The following is a 5,750-nucleotide window of genomic DNA, read 5'->3' on the forward strand; positions in this document are numbered from 1 at the left end:
AGATTCATGAGATCCTTGCTTCCTGTCCTTCTTCCTGAAAAATGGACTGTGTCTGCTTACTGTGAATAACAGTTCAGGACACTCTCCATTATACACGGACAACTTCATACCTCATTTTGTCTTTTCTACCACCAGTCCATATAAGATTTATTACTAGCAACATTATTTTTCTTGTAGCCTTTGGTGAAAGAGTAGGTAAGTGATGAGATGTTCAAAGGGTGAGGAGCTTAGTGGAAAAGAGTAATCAATTTTCATTTTAACCATTGATAGAATAAACTGACCCTCTCAAGCATAACTCCACCCTCCAAAGCCTCCAAAATTACTTGCTGGGAATAGTTAGGGTATTAGAATGGAATGTTCAGCATTTTATGCCATAAACATACTGTTTCTTATGTTTTGGGGATTCATAAATTATCATATGGGCTACAATCCTAGGGGACTAGCTCTTTCATACTCTCCTTTCCAACAAAAGAAATCAATCAATCAATCAATCAATTCACCAGTCTACCCACCTCAAGAATAATAACTTGATTACATAGTCGTCTTCCAAATCTCCCTCACTTGGTATACTGTCTTCTCAGGTAGTCTGAGAGAAGAGTATTTACCACCTGATTACTCCTGGAAAGTGTGATTATTTTCAGAAAGATGGTCCCTAATAAGCAAAATCATAGAAGTTGGAAAAAAAATGGTGCAGACGATCTTTTTTAACTACACGTTTTACAGACAGGCTTCACAGAGGGTGCATGACTTTTCACCCAATGAACATTAAGTGTCCTATATTCACAGATGGAACGTTTACACTATCCCACTGTAGAGGAACAATGACTAATCAGATTTTATAAAGTAAAAGGCACTCTGTACTATATCACAGCGGCAGTTGTAATATGGACAATTAATCCGTTTTCTCCTACATACAGTGATGGATTTGTTGGCTCAGCTTGGAGAGAGGGATGGGCACAGTGGTGCTGAACATAAAGGCATCTCCTTTTCACTGGCTCCAATGATGAAAAGTCCAGCTGAGGGCACTCTCTGTGGTTCATTGGACTTCCTTCATTTCTGGAGGTTCCAGATGCTTGTTTTCTAGGAGTTGGCTCAGACATTTAACATGTGAAGCAGTGGTTTAATCTGTTTCCTCTCAGGGATTTTTCTAAAACTCCATGTCTCTCCCCACGTGGTCTCAGTGGCTTCTTTAAGTGTCCCCTGGAGTGCAGCCTCTCTCCAATCTTTGGGGCTCATCCAGTTCCTAGGGGTGGCCAGAGTAAAGAAAACAAAATCCATTCTACCCCAGCCCTTGGCAATCACCATGCTACTTTCTGTCTCTAAAATTTACTACTTTAGATACCTCATATAACTAGAATCACACAAAATTTGTCCTTTTGTAATTGGCTTATTTCACCTAGTATAATCTCTTCAAGGTTCATTGATGTTGTAGCATGTGTCAGAATTTCGTTCCTTTTAAAGGCTGAATAATATTTCTTTGTTAGCTCATTTGATTCTACATATGAGTGAAATCAGATGCTATTTGTTTTTCTCTGACTGGCTTATTTCACTTAGCATAATGTTCTCCAGGTCCATCCAAGCTGTCGCAAAGGGTAAAACTTCCTTCTCTTTTTATGACTGAGGAGTACTATATTGTGTAAATGTACCACAGCATTTTTTATCCACTCATCTACTGATGGACACCTGGGCTGCTCCCAAATCTTGGCTATTATAAATAATGTTGCCATGAACATTGAGGTGCATCTACTCTTTCAAATTAGTGTTTTGGGTTTCTTCATATAAATTCATAGAAGTGGGATCACTGAGTCATAAGGCAGTTTCATTTTTAACTTTTTAAGGTACCTCCATACTGCTTTCCAAGGTGGCTGTACCAATCTACATTACCACCAACAGTGCAAGAGGGTTCCCTTTCTCCACATCCTCGCCAACACTTGTTTGTTGATTCATTGATGGTAGCCATTCAGACAGGTGTGAGGTGATATCTTATTGTGGTCTTAATTTGCATTTCTGTGATGATTAGTGACATTGAGCATCTTTTCATATGTATAATGGCCATCAAACTGAACTACCAAGCAAAATAGAGACAGACGCATAGATAGAGAGCAGGCTGACAGCTGGGAGAGGTAAAGAAGGGTGGAGGGATTGAGCAGATAGAAAAAAAGAAGAGGAAGAGCTCATTGACACAAACAGTGTGGTGATTGCAGGGAGGAAGTGGGTGAGTGGAGGTGGAAGCGGGTATGAGGGGATAAGTGATTAAAGAATTAAAGTAAAGTTAAAAAACATACAAATATTATATTGTTTGTGTATATAGCATTTTTTAAATCCATTCATCTATTGAATAACACAGATTGCTTCCACTTTTTGGCTATCCTATATAATAAATAGGTAATATGCAAATTGACCCTCACTCTGTCACACCATCACAAGATGGCTGTGCCCACAGCAGAGGCTGGGTTCCCATAACACAAGATAGCTGCACCCACAGCGGAGGTGGGGTTCCCGTAATGAGCCATAACGAGTGATCAGCAGGAACCTCAGGCTGTGTCCCACACCCCAGCACCAGGGGGGACCTCAGGCTGCACCCCCTGCCCTGGCACCAGGCCAGGGGACCTCAGGCTGCACCCTCTGCCCCAGCGCTGGGCCTGTTATGGGTTGGCTCAATGAGATAGACCACCGACTCCGAATTTAAATTTGAAAGCCTTTTTTTATTAAGCTGGCCAGCTGACCACAGCCCGTACCTTCCCCCTCTGGGAAGCCTCGCGGCATGTGGCAAAGAGCAAGTGTGCATTATGATTTTTATAGCAAAACAGTGTTACCTTAGAAGCTCACAGAAAGTTCATAAGCACAAAGGGGGGGTAAACAGAGTCACACCTGACTGGTCTAAGACAATCTAGCAATTTTTCTTCCATGGTTCCTAACCCTGCAACCCCCCTTCATACGTCAGTCCCTCCTCCCAGCACATACACAATCCTCATATCCTGGCAACACAATCCTTCCCCATACGTCAGTCCCCCCCCTCCCAGCACATTCTGTAACATTCTGTAACCCTTCCATGGTGCAGTCCCTCACCTTAGCACAGGCCAGGGAACCTGAGGGTGCGCTGGGAGACCTAAGGTTGTGCCCCCAGCCCAGCACCGGGCCAGGGGACCTTAGGCTGCACCCTCCACCCAGCAGGGCTTGACAGGGGACCTGAGGCTGTGCTCCCTGCCCGGCGCTGGGCCGGGGGACCTGAGGGTGTGCTCCTAACCCAGTGGGGCTTGATGGGGGCAGGTCTGGATCTCGCCCAATAGGGGTGAGGCCAGCCAGGGCTGAGTCTTGGGCGATTTCAAGGTGCACGTGGGTGGGCGGGGACTTGACTCTGGGTCCCATGGCATGCCCCAAACTCTGACATGAGGAAGATTTTCATATACATTTACTAATTTTCTTTCATCTCTGACACTTCTATTATAGAGAAAGGGCAAATAGCAATATTAAAATATTTTCTCTAATTAATTCCCTTTTAATGTGCATGAATTTCATTCACCGGGCCACTAGTTGTAAATAACACTGCTATGAACGTGGATGTACAAGTATCTATTTAATTACCTACAATTAGTTCGTTTGAGTATATACCTAGAACTGGAATTACTATATCATATGGTAATTCTTTCTATGTTTAATTATTTTTCAAAGATAGAAATTGAACTGGGAACCCTTCAGTCCATGGACCAATGCAGAGCCAAACTGGCTAGGGCAAAGCCTACAGCACCTGGTATTCCCAGGTGGTCTCCTATCCAAGTACTAAGAAGATTAGACCCTGCTTAGCTTCTGAGATCAGAAGAGATAGGGCATGTTCAGGGTGGTATGGCCTTAGATTCTTTCTTACTAAAAAAAAATTGATAATAACTATTCTAATGGGTGTGAAATGGTAACTCATCATAGTTTTGATTTATATTTTCCTAATGATTAGTGATGCTGAGCATCTTTTCATGTGCTTATTGGCCATTTGTACATCTGTGGAGAAGTCCTGTGCCTTATTAAAAAAAAAGATGTGTTCTTTTTTTATTGAGTTATAAAAGTACTTTATTGACAGAGGTGGGCAAAAGTAAGTTTACAGTTGTGAGTAAATGAACACAGTTCATTATTGTATTATTATTACTTATTAATTATTGTGTTACAACTATAAACCTACTTTTGTCCACCACTATATTCTGAATATTCAGGTAAATGATTTGCAAATATTTTCTCTCACCATTTCTTTCTGTTCATAGTGTCCTTTGATGCACAGAAGTTTTCAATTCTGATGTACTCCAATGTATCTATTTTTTTCTTTTTAAAAAAATATGTTTTTATTGATTTCAGAGAGAGGGAGGGCGAGGGAGAGAGAGAGAAAGAGAGCTAGAAGCATTGATTGGCTACCTCCTGCACACCTCCTACTGAAACCCAGGCATGTGTCCTGACCGGAATCAAACCATGACCTCCTGGTTCATGGGTCAATACTCAACCACTGAGCCACACTGGCTGGGCTGTTGCCTGTGCTTTCTGTGTCACATTCAAGAAATCATTGCCAAATCCAATGTCATGGAGTTTTCTCCCCAGGTTTCTTGGGCTAGTAAAAAGGATGTTAGATAGGAAATTATTATTATTTTTTACCATTAAAGTTATTATCCTCAGCAAATCATTCCTGATTTCCAATTCTTATTTTCTTCATCTGCAGAATCAGGTAGTTGAATTAGTAAAGACACTTTAATAACAGGATGGCCTTTTATTCAAAGCCTAGGAGGGAGTTTAAGGAGAACTAGCCCAAGTTACTAATGCAAATCCTGAGTAAATATTTTTATTGATCTGTAGTTGCTGAGCACCTCCCATAAAAAAAGGCTTGAGGAGAACCAAGATGATGGTGTAGGCAAATGCCTATACTTGCTGCCTCCACATCAAATTACAACTAAAATATAGAACAACCATCATCCAGAACTGCTGGAAAGCTGGCTGAATGGAAGTACTACAACTAGAGAAGTAAAGAAGAAAGCACATTGAGACTGGTAGGAGGTGTGGAGGTGCGGAACAGGCTGGTCCAGCACCCATGTGTGTGGCTTTTTTAATCAGGAGGGAGATCACCTCTGTGGAGGCTGCCCAGAGGAGCAAGGGGTCCCAGCCCAGGATCACAGAGCTGGGAAAAGAAGTCCCTTTGGGCAGTAAGAACTATGGGCTGTAAAAACAAGTGTGGATTGGGGCTGAGTGACACACAGGCTGCTGTAGACCCAGCTACTCCTCTTAAATGGCCAGCACCATGAACTGAATTTACAAGCTCCCGCTTCCTCTGAGCTCCAGTGCCAGGCGAGGCTCTGGGGGACCCAGACACATAAGAGGAGAAACTGGACTGTCTGGCATTAGGGCAGGAGCTTGGGGGCGGCTTTCTTACAGATGGAGGTGCTTGCAGTGGTCATTGTTCTCATGCTGGGACCTCCCCAGTTGCAGGCCTGACTGGCAACCATTTCTGTTTGCTCTGCCCTGGTGATTCCCTGAGACCCTGCCCCATCCAATTCACAACCCCACGCAAGCTGTGCCCAGTGGCTTTTGCATATGAATGGCTGCTCCTTTCTCAGGCTAAAAACCTGTCAAACAAGCTGCTGCTGGGTCAGGAAACCCCAAACCTATCAATAAAAGGCCCAAGACTGGCACCAGCATCTGCCTGTTTGCTTCACAGCTGGGCCTCATCTGGGCACTTCCAAACCTGATACAAAGAGGAGGAATCTGCAGATCTCTCTGTA

This window comes from Myotis lucifugus, unplaced genomic scaffold (assembly GCF_000147115.1).
Source record: "Myotis lucifugus unplaced genomic scaffold, Myoluc2.0 scaffold_38, whole genome shotgun sequence".
NCBI lineage: Eukaryota > Metazoa > Chordata > Mammalia > Chiroptera > Vespertilionidae > Myotis > Myotis lucifugus.